The sequence below is a fragment of the Poecilia mexicana genome, unplaced genomic scaffold (assembly GCF_051168715.1).
Source record: "Poecilia mexicana isolate PSO_F unplaced genomic scaffold, ASM5116871v1 scaffold_7, whole genome shotgun sequence".
Taxonomy (NCBI): Eukaryota; Metazoa; Chordata; class Actinopteri; order Cyprinodontiformes; family Poeciliidae; genus Poecilia; species Poecilia mexicana.
The window spans coordinates 9,906,727-9,926,075 of NW_028263376.1; the positions used below are offsets into that span (position 1 = coordinate 9,906,727).

Below are 19,349 nucleotides of genomic sequence, written 5' to 3' on the forward strand. Positions count from 1 at the left end.
CCAAAGTTGGTCCTTCATACATTGTTTTATATTTACTTATATGAGAAGTAAATATATTTTGATATTAAAACCTGAAAAGTTGAAAAAAACAATCATAAAATAAATCTAGTGTCAGGGTTCACAGATGTTTGTTTTGACCGATTCTGAGCTGTTATTGTTTTTTTTTTGTTGTTTGTGTATTTCTATACAGTTTGTTCCTTGTTGCTTCTTGTTTCTTCGGTTCATTCCTCTCTGATTTTGGTTTGTTGTCTTTTGTCAGTGTTTGACTTTTCCCTTTTGATTTGCTGATCCCTTTCTCTGTCTCTCTGCTCTCATTCTGCCACAGCCGTTTTTCTTCTTTAACTCTTCTTTGGTTTCCATGTCTTGTCTTATGTAAAACCTTTAAGGTCTTCTTGTTTCTTCACAGTAAAAACTGCTGGGTTAAAAATAACCCAATACGTAACCCAGCGCTGGGTCAAATATGGACCGACCCAACGCTGGGTTGTTTTAACCCAACTGGGTTGGGTTGAGGGTTTGACCCAGCACATTGGGTCATGGCAACTAACCAAACGTTGGGTTAAATTGACTTGTTTAAATTGGTTAAATTGACCCAAAATTGGGTTGAAATTCATAACCCAACACAAGGGTTATTATACCACTATAGTTGGGTTAAAAAAAATTATTTTAAATTTCACTATATAAAAACAGAATTAAAAGACATATGAATTTAAAGCTTCTTTTATTTCCACATGATACATATATAGAGCCAGCAATTTCATTTACAAAAGTTACAAAACATAAGTAGTTAAATCACTTCAATTCATTTGGCTACAACTCCAGAAGTATCTGTTACTCCATATTAGAAAACATTTAATGAAAAAAAGTCTGTTTTAAAGCAAACTACAAGTAAACCTTTCAGCCATTAAACAAGGAGCATTTTTAACGACACTTTAGCATTTTGCCTGTCTCCCTGCATGAGGACATACGGGTTGTCACATTTTGTAGATGCACCACCAGGTTTGTCCCAACCTGATGGAGAGAGAAGACAGAAAATAACAGGCCATTAGTGATGAACTTATATAAACAGCAAACAATTTGAGCATGATTCAGAGATGAATGTTGACTTACAGGCTGGATATCAATGAAACCTTCTGAACTTCCAGGTTGATGGATCTGAAACTCTTCTCCCAAATGTGTAAGTAGGGAGGAGAACTGGCAGCAGCTGCAGGGCTACATCATCTTGTCTGCATGGCAAAACATAAGCTTGTGTTAAAATGTTAAATGTTAACAGTTTATAAACATCTCTTGAGCTTCAATACCTTAAGGGAGAAAATTCATGTTGTTGAGAAGACGGCCACTCCTTTCTCTTCTTGGCCATACAAAAGATCTTCATTGAGAACAAGAGAGAGAAGCACAAAAACAGGCAGTTAGTGAATTTAAAGGTAAAGGGCTACATTCTCAAAAACTAATTTCTGACTGATTCTAGTTTAACACAAAACCTCACTATTGAATGTGATGCACTTAAACAATCTGAGCATTATTCAGAGATGAAGGTTGACTTACAGGCTGGATATCAATGAAAACATCTGAATTTCCAGGTTGATGGATCTGAAACTTCTCCCAAATTAGTAAGGTGGAGCAGGAAGGGGTACTGGCAGCAGCTGCAGGACTACATCATCTTCTGTATCAAACATAAGTTAGTGTTAAAATGTTACAGTAACTAAAAAGCATGACATTTTAGAGAACATTTCTTCTGAGCTTCAATACCTTGAGGGAGCAGACTCATGTTCCTGGTCATGCAGAAGGTCTTCGTTGAGAACAAGGAGTTTGGGTTTCGCTTAATTCTCCTGAAGATCCTGGATGTAAAATTACAAAATCTATCAGAAAAGACAAAATCACAAATCAAACTTTAAGAATGACTGAATTAAATCTTCTAGCTGTCTCCACTGCAAATAACTTGTAATTAGCCAGCAATTTCAAATGCTCAGAGTAATTTTATGTTCCTAAAAATAAATATAGCAAAACTTAACACAAACTTAGTGCTGAATAACTTTCAGCACCAACTTTAAATAAATGTATTTGTAATTAATACCGCGTTTCCCCGATAGTAAGACACCCCCGATTGTAAGACGTATCGGGGGTTTCAGGGGGGTCGGCTAATATAAGCCGTACCCCGAAAGTAAGACATATGTCTTACTTTTCGGGGAAACACCTCTCATCTAGCTGCGCGCCGCCTCCTGCCCACGTCCGCACCGTCCCCCTCTCCATACGTCACCGCGTCTGCCACCTCCCTCTGATCTTAATGAGCGCCGCCTCCTGCCCACTTCCGCGTTTTATGGTTAAAACAAAAAATTCGACAATTTTTTTCCAATATAAGACATACCCCGAAAGTAAGACATAGTGGGGCTTTTGGGGATAAAAAGAAAGTAAGACACTGTCTTACTTTCGGGGAAACACGGTAGTAACAATAATAATAAAATGAGCAAACATTAACATTAGATATTGTCTTAGTTTTGCTTTTAATTCGTTGCCTAAAACCAGCGGGAGTTTGAAAGCAATGTGCCGGGAGACGGTCGTTCTCTCTCAGCTTAACGAGCCGCTCCGCCCGGTCAACTGACAGAGAGGGCGAGACGAGCCGGCGGCTGGAGGGGAGCGATAAGTCCGAACACGTCCGAGCATGTTTGTAATTAAGCTATATGTTAATAAACCGAGCGCATAATTCAGGTTTACACAACTAATTTATCGCCTAATAACTTTGCAAAAGTTATTTTATTTTCAACAAGCATAATATACCCACATTATTAAAGCTCTGCTCGCTCTCCTCCGCCATTACTGCTGGTGTTCGAACACGTAGCCTCAGCCCGCTGAGGATGCGCGCGCATATTGCAAAAATCAGGGGACAAACCGTCAACTACATTTTCTTTTAAAACTAAATCTATTTTTAAAAATTTGACTATGTTAAGTTACGAACAAATATGATTGAGGTTATATTAAAAAGTGAATTTAATTTACTTGACAAATTGTGCCCTTCCCCTTCATCTATTTTTTCCCCAACATCCGTATTGTAGCAACACCGAAGCTCTTTGTCAGAGGAACCTACCGTAATAAACATTTTAAATAACCATAAAAATAAATATCAAACATGTTTGAAATAAATTCAATTTATGTATAAAATTCTATAAACGTTGAAACTTTATCTTCTTTTTACTTACCATGTCTTATTTCAAAGTAGAGGAGAAGTCCGATATGCAACGTTCACAGTCATGTTGAAAATGGAGGCTTGTGAAGAGGGGCGTGGCTTCTTCCAAGTTTCATCTTTAACCCAACCGTTTGGGTAAATCTACCCACCCAACTCCTGGCCCAACAGAAGTGTGCAAGATGTAGACTTCCGATAAATTTCTGACCCAACTCATGAGTTATGAATTTTGACCCAATATTTGGTCAAACTAACCCAACCTATGACCCAACAGCTTCAACCCAGAAATTGGGTTATGAAAATAACCCAGCATTTTTTACTGTGTTGCCATTGGGGATTCGGCTCATCTTCACCACTGTCGGTTTTGTCCTTTGGGTTCGTTTAGACAACACGACTCTGTCCCAAAACTGTACAAAATCATTTTAACAACAAATAACTCAAAAGGCAAGAAAAAAATCTGAGTAAAACTTGATAGTGCAGTTTTACTGGGGTTCCAAAATGCAGATAAGTGTAAAACAACATGGTGGTTCATGAGCAGTGTTTCCATATTTGTACAATTTGACATTTCTAAAATACATTTGCTTAATGGAACCAAGCCAATTTTGAAAAACAAAAATCTCTCTTTTGGCCGTATCAAAACTGATTTATCAGGATGTTGCACTGTCACAAACCATGAAGAAGATGATGACAGGAAGTAGAAGGACTGTGGCATGGCATGTTTTTTTAACGATTTGTCTCATGAAGAAACTTATTAATGACGATTTTAATTGTGTTTCTTATTTAATGGAAATATTGTGAAATTGTGTTCTTTCAACATTTGCAGAATAGTAAAGGTTTTGTGTACATTTGTAATGGAAACGCAGCTACTAACTGTAGCAACTGAAATGGCTACTTCGTTGAATTTATGTATGCATGAAAAATCAAATTTATCCCATTAATGAAAAGATATATATTTTTATCATCTACCAGCAATATATGACTTGCAATGTGGATTTTATTACTAGAGTAGAGAGTATGCCTCTCTTTTGAGGTCACAGCACCATCTAGTCATTTTCTCTACTATTATTTTTTATACTGTATTATATTTGAAGGTTGAGATGAGAAAAGATTTGTAAATGTTTTAGAACCTTTTTTCCCATTTTGTTAAAAACCATAAAAAGAGCCTTTTTACTGCTTTGTAGCAGGACAGGTTTAAATTTGCGCAGCATAAAAATGCATAATATGAGCCAGTAGAAGTTTTCCAAACTGCAGTGAATTTCCAAAGAAAGCTATGAAAAGTTAACGGAGGCGTAACGGTGAAGGCGTTAGCTGGAAGTGGAACCTGCTCGGACCTTGGACCTGCTCTGCTGTCACTCTTCATCTTTTCACATCATCATCTGAATATTCTCCCTCACTCCTCCCACATTTATCCTGTCCATTTCTGTCCAGGTTTCTCCTTCTCTCACTGCTCACCCATCCTTCACCTCCGTTCTTATCATTTTCCTAATATGAGCCTCTTTATGTTCCCCTCCAGTTTTTAACCTTCGTCTTCACTGCTGTGACTTCCACACACCCCTTCCTTTGCTTATTTCTCACTTCCTCAGTTCTGTCAGGAAATCTCATCATTCATTGCCGCTTCATTTAACCTTCACTTCACACTAGTTAAACCCCTTTTCCCAAATAATTTATTCCCACTTACTTTGCTTTTATCTGCCCCACTCCCCCTTTATTATTTTTTTTCAATTTGTCCTGTTTCTCAGAGTTTATCATGTCCTTACTGCTCAGCCCTTTGAAATTCCTTCAGTGTTTTATCATCTCCCCAGAGCTCTAGGCTAATTTAATGAAAACTACTCAACAAGCCAGAGAAAGTGCGTGAATAAAAAAGCAATGATGGAAACAAAATTGCTGCCAGGACACTCAAAGAATCACGGTTTTAAGGTAGACCTTCAGAAAAGCAAATGTTTGAGAAGGATGACAATCAACCAGTGATGAGTTTAAAAACTGAGCTGGTTTTAGAGATAAAGCCATTAAAAGGAGTTGATGTCCTAAAACCAAAGATCATTCAAACATGGAACTGGTCTCAAGTAGAAATGCACATTTTTCAGTGACCTGCTGAGCAACTTTCATAACCTGCTCACAGACTGAGGTTCTGAATCCCTACAACATTCTCATAGGGATCCTGTTTGTCTAAAGATTTAGAAACAGAATGTAGTAAATTTTGAATCTCTCAGATTAGTATAATTAACTCCTTATTGTGTAAAATAGAAAAAACTATAAATTATTTTTATTTTTTACTATGAAAAACATAAAAAATTAAATTAAAATTATTGTTGATTTTGTGATATTTTGAACAGCAATCAAGTACATTTGGTAGTAGTGGTGCATATGTGTGGCATTCAGATTTAGGATATTCAAAACATAATATTTATTTTGTCAAAAATCATCTGTGGCAGAAACACAATGTTGGAGAGTTTAACAAGCTGAGGGATTATTTTGTGCTATTGGATGTCCGGCTGTGAGTCATTGATCTACATGTAAATAATATCATTCCATTCATCATATAGTATTATTTATACTATACACATGATTCAAAAACTACCACACTCGCAAATCTTTTTGACACATCTGTCCTTGACGTACCTGCAACAGAATATGAGATTCATGTTTACCGGTTCCTGTGTTGTGACCCACAACATGGCAGTGAGGATAAAAGGAAATGAAATATAATCTTCACAGAAAACCGGAAGAAAGAGCCCAGTTCAGGACAGCCTTTAGGAAAACAAATGTTGTCATAAATAACCTTTTATGTTCTTCACAAACGAATTATATTGACGTTAAATTAGGTTGGGATTGTAGCACAATCACTGCTAGGTTAAACGAAGAATAGATCTGGAGATGCAACATTAAGAAAGCAAGAGGGATTTAATAAAACATTATATTGTCCGAGTAATTCCAGAACTACGTCTATTAAAAATGCATAAAATCCAAGAAGCAACATGAACTAACTCTAATATATTAGATCCTAACAGACGTATGATATCTGACGTCGCCACACAGCCATATTTTCTATGTTAAAGTCATAACATCTTTTTCTGTTTGTATAAAAATAATCACCTCTAGTATCTGAAGGGATGTTTGAATCTCAGATTTGAATCAGAAATTTTCTGCATGCAAATCAGAATCCCCTGCATGTTTTTATGGATGGACCATTAGCAGCTATGAGTGTTTCCAGCATCCATAACTAAATTCTGCGTCCTGGGGGGTAAATAATACGACCGAGGTGGAAGTCAAAGTGGCTGATTACGGTGCTGCAGCCTCCGTTTGTGATCCGAGGAAACATAAATGATACCGACTGAAGCCTAGTCTGATACTAAACATGTTCAGTCAGATCTGTATTTTGTGCAAGTGTGTGTGTCTTTGTATTTGGTGTATTGCAGTGAGCGTTTGCTAACATGCCACGCTGTGGGGACTGACTGCTCTTTGTGGCATTTGGGGTTAAAGGTCAGGTTTAGGACGAAGGTGTGAAATGAGTTTAGATTAGGTCTAAGGTTAGGTGTGTTCTGGTAATGGTTTGGTTTCGGGTCAGAAAGAATGAAAAATAAATGAAAATCAATGCAAAGTGAAGATAAAACAAAATAACATACTCTGTGTGTGTTTGTTGTAACTGGATCTCCAGAATCCAGTTTCATCCTTTTTGCAACTTTGGAGTTCAAAGTGAATTTAAAATGAAGAGCCTTGACTTTGATCTGTGAACACAGTGACTATAATGAAGCAGATTAACATTGCATATCAGCTTTTGTTATAATCATGCTGTGATTGTTTCTGGAGACTAAAATACTCTAAGCTCAGTTTAAAACATTTGCTGGGCTTTCATAAAGGTACTTCATTGGTTTTATTAGAAGCTGAGTTTTCTGAATTCTTTGTTCATCTAAAGTTCTCAGAACAGATAAAAGAAAACTCTTTGACCCTACTGAACATAAAACACCGTCATCCTTATTGAGTTCAGACAGAATGAGAGATTAGAGCAGAGAAGTTTCCTGTGGAGTGAAAATAACTTTGTTGTTGGGAGAAAAGAACGCCATGAACACACACAAATCTGTCGCTGTGTTTCCGGTGCTTACATGGAGGTTTGGACCGTACAGCAGCTGTGGGTCGACTCTGAGCTGAGTCACAGTAACCGTCAGATACTTCAGACTATCAAAGACAAGCAGAAACAGCCACAACGTTTAACAGCAAGAACAATTCACAGATTTCACAGCCAGACGAATCACCAGGGTGATTACCGAGATTTGAGTGTTAAGTTGCCTTTAGGACGTCTGATATCTGCAGTCGTAGCATATTGATGTAAGATTAATGTAACCAAGGTAACCAGATTAAACCAGCTTGGTTAAAAATAACTCTTTCTCAGAGAAATATGTGGAATGCATTTGTAGCTGCTTATTAACAAAAGTGTAAAGAATTAAGTTGACACTTTTTAAGGCAGACCAAAAGCAGTGTCTCTGCTCCTGAAATAACACCAGTCAACTCTCTTGGAGTGATATGGACATCAATGTTCTGCCACCAGTTCACTGCCCATGCTGCAGAGAGGAAGCATGACAATCGCCTGTCCTTGAAAATACCATCTGTTGTTGTTAGCATTGCTAATCCGCCTGCGCTCCATCCGCTCCTCTTTAATTCTCTTTATGTTGGAGTCTGGGATATGATCATCAGTGAAATGCATGGCACTGAATATCTGCTAGCAGTTAACATTCATCATTCTTTGCTTGCCAGAGATCCCATTCCTGAACGTTTGTCCTGCATGTTTCAGATGCTGTTCTGGTTTAGCACACTAAGTCCAATGACTGGATCATAACCAGACCTCTGGAGACCTCAGACATGTTGAGCAGGTAGTTTACTTGTTTAAGTCAGATGTGTTGGGACAAGGACGCATGTAAAACCTGCAGGATACCAACCAGTGCTGACTCACAGTCAAGGCTGTTGCTAGACATTTGGGTGCTCGGAACAAAAGCATGGAGTTGTTATGTTTTCTTTCTGTCTACAATAGCAAAATAATTTCTGTGATTCATCCTGCTTCTCTCTGCAGACAGCCGCTCTGAGCTCTGCCTCGGCTGAACAAACCGCGCTGAGCAGGAGACAGTAGGGAGAGAGGGGGAAGCATCATCCTGGAACCTCTGTTTCTCTTTTCTCGATGCCTTTTCTATTATAGTATTATAATAGCTTTTTCTTGATGCCCACTGTGTTGTACATTTATAGAACCGTTGTCTTGGTTTAAAATCCCTACCTGCTGCAGTTCTTTTAATCATTTATGTTTATGACCTTACTTCTGTGTTACTCATTTTAAAGACACATTGTCCTTGATTCCAGTATTTCTGTGGTGATTGCGGTTCGTTCAGAAAACTTCTGCTCTGTGCAGAATGGCTCCTGTTCCCGCTGCATTAATGCCTCTTGCCTCTTAAATGGCTTCCTTTCCCACTAGAATTGCTGTCAGATTTGTATTATCTGGAGTTGCCAGGCTCGTTTCCTCTGCAGCTGTAAGTGACATAGAGTGAAGAAACAATGACCATTATGAGTTCATTTTAAATCAAAATAGCTCTGAAAAGGCTCCACTTCTGCTGATCACGTCATTCAGTCCGATTACCCATTTCCTTCCCTCATCATCATTAAAGGAGACAAAACAGCACCAACTGTGCCTTCACATCTCTAACATATAAATAAAACATATCTATACAAGTTAACAATAATTGTATTGCTGAATAATAGCATATCTCATTCTGTGACCCTATACTTTCTATTCATATACAGTATTTCTAAAGTTTGTAAGAAGAAGAGTTTCTGGAGAAGAAGAAAAAACACTTTGATGCATGAATATGATGCAGTAGCACTAATTATTTCTCACTTGTGAGAATGATTGTGAATCCAGAGTGGCCTTGACTGGGCGTGTGCTTACAACAATTGTCACTTGATGATCTTTTTATTCGATCATTCACCCTAACACAAATTTATCCGAATGGATAATGACAGGTTGTAGGAGAAATCAAGTGGTGATTCTTTCCAGGTCAAAGCCTCCTGGCTTGGTTTTCTTCACTACAATAAATCGAATCAGCATCCATTGATGAATCCTCATCCATCTCCCTGTCCATGTCATGCTCCATTTTCCCTGCTTAGTTACAAATATAGCTCATGATGTCATTGCTTACGTCTCAAAATGACGTTACGATCACAAAATGCCACCCTGAATGGCAGAGACGCCTCACAATGATTGCGGCTTGTGAGTGAGAAGCTTCAAAACACAGAAATAGAAGTAAAACAGGGTGAAGCTCAACAATGTTCGTTGTAATCTTCTCACAAACTCATCCAGTTCAGAAAAATATCTGGAATCTTCAATCAGAAGTGTGAATTTAAAGTGACTTACATCTTTTCCAGTATCAACCCGTCTGTTTTGCAGAATATCTGGTGAGTTGTACATTACAAATACCATTTCTTAAATTACAGAAATATTTAGAGTCACTGAGATATTTTGCCAGTGTTCTCACTAAAGCTAAAATCAAAAATAAAGACACAGAACTGTGATTAAAACCTGCACAAAAACTTAAAAAGTTATTTATACCTGCAAAACATTTTTAATTAACATTGTTGAAATGTTTTAAAAATAAATATAGTTAAATTATAAATGACAACTGCCACAACCCTTATTTTGATCAACACATTTGCTCACAGACCTTAACATAGTAACTCCAGCAAAGCCCAGCCCGTTACTTAGCAACCCCAGCGGAGTTCGCTTGTTACCTAGCAACCTCAGCGGAGCTCCAGCATGTTTATTTTATTCTCATTTATTTACGCTTATTCACCATAACGGGGCTGCACAGTGGCGCAGTTGGTAGAGCTGTTGCCTTGCAGCAAGAAGGTTCTGGGTTCAATTCCCAGTCTTTGCATGTTCTCCCTGTGCATGCGTGGGCTTTCTCCAGGTACTCCGGTTTCCTCTCACAGTCCAAAAAGACTAATTGGTCTCTCTAAATTCTCCCTAGGTGTGTGTGTGCATGGTTGTGTGTCTCTGTGTTGCCCTGCAACAGACTGGCAACCCATCCAGGGGTGAACCCTGCCTCTCGCCCAGAACATCAGCCAGAGATAGGCACCAGCAACCCTCCCAACCCCACCAAGGGACAAGGGTGTAAAGAAAATGGATGGATGGATATCCACTGTAACACAGACCTTTCCTGCAGCCATCACTATCTAAATTACCTCTTTGAAGAATTTGAATTAATGAGTCACAGCAACATTTAATTTTCCTTTGGGATCATTAAAGTATTTTGAATTTTGAATGTTTCAATTGGGTCAGTCAGTTTTCCCGCCGTTCAACGGCTACTGGAAAAGACGAGTGTTTTGTTGTTGACTTACCATCCAGAAACCTCTTCCTGCATTCTTGTTAGTTGTGCAGGAGGCTCCACTTCTGCTTTTCAAAGATGCATGGTTGTATAATTGTCAATCTGTTTGCAGCCATTTTCACATGTGAGCGTAAACAGTGAGTTGGGGGCTGTGGCCAGCAGCAGCTTATTTGGATATGAAGTGATAAGATGCCTTAAAACAGCTCATTCTGAATATGCAGAACTGAACAGACTAGAATCTCATTATCTAAAAATAATTTTATGCTAGAAATGTAATTAACATGTTTTGTTTAGCCCATAGACCTGTCATAAGCTGCTCAAGAAGCACAAAAGGTCACCTTTACAACAAGACTGCACATTGGATCAGCCTTTGAAAGGTCAGGAGACGCTGTAAAAATAAGAGCAAAATAAAATAAATAAGCAAAGTAATGGTTTTGTTTTGGATTATTGAGAAATTAGGAGACATAAATAAAAGAAACATATTAATGGAAGCAAAGCATGTACCCCAGCAGAGCAGCGCCCCCTTTACTGCACACAGCTCATTACTTATTGGTCTAAACAACAACCTTTAAATTATGAACGAACCCTGCTGCCATCAGGAGCCGTGATGAGGTGGGACATAGAAAGCTAACAAAGCTCAGGTCATCTACACCACCATCATCTGTCCCTCTTCATGGGGTGCTAATCGCGCTGCCTGCCTGTTCTATGGAAATCTGTAATCCGATTGGACCACAAATATTCAAACTGAACTTCTTCCAATTGAGGCGATGTGAGGAAAAATGGCAACATTGTTACCTGAGCAGAGATTTACTGGAGTACGTCTAACAGTTTTACTTTAGATGACTTTAAAGGTCTGTTGAATTGATTGCATGTGGGCAGATGACTGATTTTATATTGTATTGCCTATTAGAGGCAGGCGGCCACTGTGGCTGAGGCATTCATTTGCTCCCTCAAGAGATGATAATTGGCACTAAGACAAACCTTTTAGAGAAGGGAAGGTTGTAAGAAAAAAAATGTTGCAAAGAAGCCATTACTCCCAGAGTGTGGGCGGATTATGGTCAGGGTGGAAATGCTGTGTCTGCCTCTCAGATAAGGCTGAGGTCTTACCATATTAATAATGTGTTGCTCATTCAGAGGAAAGATCAGTTCCAGACAAACAAGAGTCACAAGCTAATTGGAACAAAGGAGATGCAGCTAATCAAGTTTTTCTAATCGTTTTACAAATCTGTTTCCGGCCATCTCATCCTGACCCAAACAGACCTGATATGGCCGGCTGTCGCTTCAGACCAGTACCAACCATGTGTCACTGATACTTCCCAGTTTAGATTCAAATCAATGATGCCAGTTATGATATTCTTCTGCTTATTGGCAGGGCAGAGGCTCCCTTCCAGGCACAAACTCACACCTGAGGCTGATTGCACATCTGCCTCAAGATGAAACGGGCATTAAGGGCATGACGCCAAAAAATTATATTAGTTATGGAGCAGAAAAAAAATAGAAATAAAACAAATTCAGCTAAGAAACACCTGAGACTGATCTGATTAGTTTTCAGAAAGTAACCTGAAAGTAAAACTGGCTTTTCCTGTTTTTTACTACTTCCTTACCTGTTGATTGATTTTAATCTTTAAAATTACACAGGGGCAAATAAATGGCTTCAGGGCTGAAAGTTGCCTCCAGCCAATAAACATCTGACCTGTGGTTTGCTGAAATGAAAACAAAACAAACCGAAATAAATTCATATTAATCCTAATTTTTTAATAATGAGTCACTAGTGACTGCTTTAAAAATCTAACTAATTGCTTGCCAGGTTCCAGTGCACAGCTTCAGGATAAATAAATGTTTAAGACGGCTCAGAAATCTAAAAGTATGATTACTAACAGTTTGTTTGATGTAGGAAGGAAATATGGTTTTGCTTATTTAAGCTCTCTGAGCTTCCAACACAGCAACTTGAAATATTTTTGGACTGTGCCATCAGCTTAACATAATTATTATTAAAGCTCAGAAACAACGAGTCTCTTAAAAGGTTGTATGACGGCAGCAGGTAACAGTGCCAAGCACACATGCTGTGAATGACTAAACAATATGAACTGTTAAATCTGCTGCTTAAAGCTCAAAAATCGATTTTAGAAAATGAAACCAGATCAAATTCAGAGATTATGCTTTCCTGTATTTAAGCCCTTTGGCATTGAGAACGAGGTTTCTGGGTTGGCAGAAGTAAGTTAAGGTTATTTTGTTGTTTAATGACATGAAGTCCTATTAATGTTTCGTTTGGCAGATTTCCCTGTGGTCATCATTATGAAGCTAAAGTAATATAACAGATTGTTATAAACCTTTTACAGCCCCTGCTCAGCAGACATGCCTGGCTAATAAATCTAATTCATCTTCATATGAGAATATGGTGTTATTTTTAGCCCTGATTAAGAAACAGAAACATTAATCATGATGAGTTTCCCAGAGCTTCAGTCTGAGTCAAATCCCAAGTCTTTACATTGTAAGACAAACTCCAATGTGGTGTCCTGGTTTTTAAGGGCAACTCTAGTTCAAATGTCAGTCTTGGTCTAAAATAAGACTCCTGCTAAAATGTTTAGAAGTGACTATTTTAATTGATCAAACACCAAATATATCTTAATATACATTAAAAGGCAAAGTGGGACCACCGCAGAAACTAACATCCACTGACTTCCTTATGCTCTTCAGGATACAGCCAATCAACGGAAAGGAAAATAAATGTCGCTCCTGGATTGGCTGCTTTGCAAATGATAGCAAGTCAAGTAGCATAGCACCAAAGAGTTTCAGCTATTTGACATATTCTCTACAAAAATAATATGGAAATATGTGGAATAATTTGGTCATGTTCCACAAAAAATCTGCATGAATACTGAACTATGAATAGGTCTGTATATCTCCTACAACCCTGAACGTGTTTTGTTCTGCAGGATCAGCAACATCTGATAATGGAGGGATTCATCAGGGAAAACTGTAAACAGCACTCCACTAAACAACGATTTAAGAAAGAAGCAATCAGCGTCAGACAGCGTTTTAAAACAAGACGCTAGTGAAACATACATTCATTCACCTTTGCTCTGGTTTACAGCAAAGAAAACTTTAGAAAAATTCAGGAATCATGCAGAATAGGTCAGACTATCAACAGCTTCAAGCCTTGTATAAATCCATATGAGGGACTCATAGCAGCAGCAATAACCTGCACCACTGCACTGCTTTAGTACAAAGTCAGCCAAGTATGCTAGTGCATATTTTGCCTGCAAAAACTAATACAGTGCATGTGCCATCATGACCACAAATATTGAAGATTCGTATGTGATTGTTTTATAATTGCTACCAATAATCTGTGCAACTCCAGACTCAGCATCGCGTTTTGAGCTGTAAATGCACAAGTCATATTTACCAGTAAATCAGATAAATAAATCATTTTTTCCCCTTTGATGATTACAGCAGAAACATTCCAGAGCAGATAAGAACCACATTCAGACCTCACATTGCCACATATTCCAGTTTCTGTGATAATGGCTTTTTTTTTTTATCAGATCTGTGACATTAAGATCTTGTGAATCACTCAGACAGCTGAGTGATGGACTGGAGGTTAGAGAGGGAAAATCTGGCATCAGGACCTGCAGATAGCTGCTGATATCCATCTTAATGACTTATCTCTATGCACAAAATTAGACTTTTTTACTCTGCTACTTATAGCAGTAGACTCTATATTAGACTTCCTTTCCATTTTTATCGAATTGGATGAAAAATGGTTGATAGTGCGTTATTTTGTCTTTAGTGATTAATGACCTGAACTAAGATGAAGTATTGAACAGGCTCACTGCTCAGGCTACTATTGGTTCTGCAGACTACTAACCCTAATCTTTATTCAACATTTGTTGATAATGTTTTTATTGATTTGTTGATTTGCCTGGAATGTGAAGACAAAAGTAGAAAGTATGAGAGCAAACCATTAAAATTCAGTTACGTCTACAGAGCCATTGTTTTAAAGCTAGATGAGGCGTTACCAGAAGATTATGAGATTATGAGTTATCATCTTACTTACTTTGAGTAAGATGATAACTTCAGCTGTTCTCTGAGCTTTGATGTAACCTATTTGAACTGCAGAGGACTTTGTGTAGGTTCTTATGAGAAAGGTTTTCCAGAGTAACAAAAACATGGGATCCTTGAACTTGTTCAGACATAAATCCTCAATTTACTTAGGTTGTCCTAAAACCAGAGCCTCAGATATGAAATCAGCATTCAAATAAATGTAAAAAACCTGGGAACGAGTTAGCTTCAACGAGAAGATTTAAAATGTTATTAAACTTATTAGGCATTGGTGATGGACAACAGAAAACTGCTGATGGAGATTCCTGACCAACAAAATAATAAATCAAAGTCCAACTGGCAGCTTTATTAAACACTTGGTGCTGCTTGGTGGATGAAGTTCTTATTTTTTATATAATAATTTCATTTTAAAATGCTGGAAATCCTTTGTATGTTAATGTTGCCTTGTTGTGGTTTCTGATTATTTTCAGTTTCTCCCCTCAATTAATCACTCTCTCTTGTTCCAGCAGTAACTCCATATAACTTCCATTTTCCTGTCATTTTTGTCAGATCCTATTATTGAGATCAATGTTTCCCAGTCCTGGTCCTGAAGCTGCTGACCTGCGTGGTTTAGGTGCTCGGCTGCTTCAGCTCTCCTGGGTTCAGTAATAATATAATGACTTCATTTGATCATGATGGTTTTTATTTTTGCGTTACTCTTGTGTTTGTGTTCATTTTCAGGATTTGGGGTGTTGATTAGTCGCTGAGGTTTTCTGTTTTGTATTCATTCTATGCCAGTCATTTTCCCTGAGCTCCTCCAGCCCTAGTCAGCTCAACACAGCCGTGCATTCAGGTAATTACACTCAGTGGTTTGTCACTTCAGTAATCAATCCTCCCCAGTATGTGAGCTCTTTGTTTTCATTCACTCCCTGCTTGTTGCTCCATACATCCTTCAATAAGTCCACCTTCTGTATAATTCTCTGTTTGGATCTTTCAGCTCATCGTAATGTGAAAACATCACCACTGAATGTTAATAAGTCTGTGCTGTAAACCCCTAAACATCGGTGACAGTTGGATAACGACGGCAGCTTTGCTGATGTGACTTAAAGGGACAGGATTATGTATTTTCTTTACAGCACAAACATGCAACTGTGTTACCTTCGGTTGTTATAAAAATCCTCTCCTTGGGCTGCCACCTTATCGTGGTGGAGGGGTTTGAGTGTCCCAATGATCCTAGGAGCTATGCTGTCTGGGGCTTTATGCCCCTGGTAGGGTCACCCAAGGCAGACAGGTCCTAGGTGAGGAACCAGACAAAGCGCAGCCCGAAGACCCTTATGATGGACAATAACTTTGGATCTGGTGTTCCCTCACCCCGACGCGGGTCACCGGGAACCCACTCCAGAGCCAGGCCTGGAGGTGGGGCACGATGGCGAGCGTCTGGTGGCCGGGCTTTTACCCACAGAGCCCGGCCGGGCTCAGCCTGAAGAGTAGACGTGGATCCCCCTTTCAATGGGCTCACCACCTGTCGGAGGGGCCAAAGGGGTCGGGTGCACTGTGTGATGGGCGGCAGCCGAGGGAGGCAACCCTGGCGGTCTGATCCTCGGCTGCAGAAGCTGGCTCTTGGGACGTGGAACGTCACCTCTCTGGTGGGGAAGGAACTGTAGCTAGTATGCAAGGCTGAGAGGTTCCGGCTGGAAATAGTCGGCCTCACCTCAATGCATGGCTCTGGTTCTGGAACCAGTCTCCTTGAGAGGGGGTGGACGTACTTCCACTCTGGAGTTGCTCACGGTGAGAGGCGGTGGGCAGGTTTGGGCATACTTGTTGCCCCCCATCTCGACGCCTGTATGTTGGGGTTTACCCCGGTAAACGAGAGGGTATAGCCTCCCTCCGCCTACGGGTGAAGGGACGGGTTCTGACTGTTGTCTGTGCTTACGGGCCGAACAGCAGTTCAGATTACCCACCCTACTTGGAGTCCTTAGAGGGGGTACTGGAGAGTACCCCTCCTGGGGACTCCCTTGTTCTACTGGGGGACTTCAACGCTCACGTGGGCAATGACAGTGAGACCTGGAGGGGCGTGGTTGGGAGGAACGGCCCCCCCGATCTGAACTCGAGTGGTGTTCTGTTGTTGGACTTCTGTGCTGGTCATGGATTGTCCATAACGAACACCATGTTCAGGCATAAGGGTGTCCATATGTGCACTTGGCACCAGGACACCCTCGGCCGCAGTTCGATGATCGATTTTGTCATCGTTTCATCGGATCTGCGGCCGAATGTCTTGGACACTCGGGTGAAGAGAGGTGCGGAGCTGTCCACTGACCACTACCTGGTGGTGAGTTGGTTCCGGTGGTGGGGGAGGAAGCCAGTCAGACCTGGCAGGCCCAAACGTGTAGTGAGGGTCTGCTGGGAATGTCTGGCAGAGTCCCCTATGAGACGAAGCTTTAACTCCCATCTCTGGCAGAACTTCGAGCACGTTCCGGAGGAGGTGGGGGACATGGAGTCTGAGTGGACCATTTTCCGTGCCTCCATTGCCGAGGCGGCTTATCAGAGCTGCGGCCGCAAGGTTGTTGGTGCCTGTCACGGCGGCAACCCTCGAACCTGTTGGTGGACACCTTCGATGATGGATGCTGTCAAGTTGAAGAAGGAGTCCTATCGGGCCTTTTTGGCTTGTGGGACTCCAGAAGCAGCTGATGGGTACCGGCGGGCGAAGTGGCATGCAGCTCGGGTGGTCGCTGAGGCAAAAACCCGGGCGTGGGAGGAGTTTGGAGAGGCCATGGAGAAAGACTTCCGTACGGCTTTGAGGCGATTCTGGTCCACCATCCGGCGTCTCAGGAGGGGGAAGCAGTGCAGCACCAACACTGTTTATAGTGGGGATGGTGGTGCTGCTGACCTGAACTCGGTATGTTGTGGGCCGGTGGGTGGAATACTTTGAAGACCTCCTCAATCCCACCAACATGCCTTCTGTTGAGGAAGCTGATCCTGGGGACTCTGGATTGGGCTCTCCAATCTCTGGGGACGAGGTCGCTGAGGTGGTCAAAAAGCTCCTCGGTGGCAGGGCCCCGGGGGTGGATGAGATCAGCCAGGAGTTCCTTAAGGCTCTGGATGTTGTAGGGTTGTGTTGGCTCACGCGACTCTGCAATATCGCATGGACATCGGGGTCCTCTGGGAGTATGGGGTACCAGGCCCTATGATACGGGCTGTCAGGTCCCTGTATGACTGCGGCCGAAATGGGTTTCCTGTAGGGTGGCTGGGCTCTCCCTTAGAGATAGGGTGAGAAGCTCGGTCATCCTGTCTCTTTAAGAAGCTCCTGCTCTTTCTGAAACTCCGCCTTCAGGAAGTCAACTCATCCTCTATTAATCCTTTAAGAACATTTTTACCAGTGTTGCACTGAGAAGTTGAGTTTCACCAGGTGTTTATTAATCTCTGCTGGCTAGTCTGAAGGAGTTGGGTGAGGGAATCGCAGGGTAAGGATAAAACTTTGAAATAAATCCTTCAACTTTATCTTTCATGTTTAACTATTTAACACTGGAAAGCATTCAGAGTTTTTTAAAGTGCTATGTAAAGTTATTATTCTTTCTTTGTGCTTTTCATTCCTGATTTGGTTGCAACATACAATATCATTTCAGTGTTATTTTAACTGTAAACAGGAGCAATGTTCTCTGCTATGAGGCCTGTAATTGCCTACTTCATACATGCTGTGTTTTTGCCCTCAGGGAGATTTTTATTTTCTAATTTCCACAACAAAGTGACCGCTCCTTTGTAGTGTACATCCTCTCTGCCTTTCAGTTTGTGGTCTCCTGCCAACAAGCTTTTCATCTCAACCGCCTCCTGTGTTGTTTAATTTGTGTCTGACTGTGGTTGTGATAGTTAGCCACCCTGACTGATTTCTGCCGCGGTTCAGTGTCTGTTGGGTCTTTATTTCAGTTGAGTGTTTTCATTATGCAAGGCACGAACCAGGTACTTCTGGGAAATATCCCGAAAAAAAACGTTCTATCTCAGACAGGCAACATCAGAAATTCATCTTAAGTTTCTTTGAATTTTTATCTTTCTGATTTAATTCAACCTCTTGGGTCTTAACCTTTGCAGAAGTTCTTTCATTTTCTTCAGATTCCTCTCAAACCATTGTCTGCTTCATCAAGTCTGTCCTGCAGATCAAAATGTGCTGAACTAGACAACTGACCAGCACACTATGCAAAAAACTCATATCAGCAACTAATTTTAAAACCGAATGCTGCAGTCTTTGACAATGTGGGTCTTTTATATACAATATAAAATATAAATAACCACGTAACGCCTCTTCAGTTTTACTGTACCTACCTTTAATTTAAATAAGCTTAACTTGTCAGAAAGCTTAAATAATCCCCACTGCGGATCAAATTGGTTTAAACTGCAGTGGGGATTATTACCAGCTGGCAGAGCAGAGAGTCGGGATGCTGCACAAACACACAGTTTAGATATTTCAACCTCTGACTCTATAAAAGGGAAAGTTTAATAATCACGCAGATATTAACTCTTTGCACAAAGTTCTTGGTTCACTGAAATAACAATAAAGGAACCATTACTTGTTATTTAGTCATCATTATTTGTAGTTTTCTCCAATAAGAGCCTCAACTGGAGTCTCATAAGCTGAGTTTCCATTGACCATATAATTGTGCAATTTGACATTTCAAGAATAAATTTTCCTTAATGGAAATGACAACAGGAAGTAGCAGGAGGATCATGGCGAGTGAGGAAACGTATTCACGTTTGATTTTAACTGCGTTTCTTCGTTTGTC

General features: G+C 40.3%; 1 long non-coding RNA gene across 4 annotated transcripts; it reads right to left on the reverse strand.

Moving 5' to 3' along the window:
* Positions 1-701: 701 nt before the first annotated feature.
* LOC148158345 (uncharacterized) lies at positions 702-3,489 on the reverse strand. 4 transcript variants are annotated; one of them, XR_015763755.1, is made up of 6 exons: positions 3,192-3,489; positions 1,747-1,835; positions 1,543-1,660; positions 1,299-1,366; positions 1,108-1,223; positions 702-1,008 (listed from the first exon to the last, which is right to left on the reverse strand). It is a non-coding gene; the product is annotated as an uncharacterized LOC148158345 (long non-coding RNA). The 4 variants fall into 4 exon arrangements; XR_015763756.1 differs by having other exon boundaries at positions 1,747-1,856; XR_015763757.1 differs by lacking the exon at positions 3,192-3,489 and adding an exon at positions 2,777-2,912 and having other exon boundaries at positions 1,747-1,856.
* Between the last annotated feature and the right edge of the window lie 15,860 nt (positions 3,490-19,349).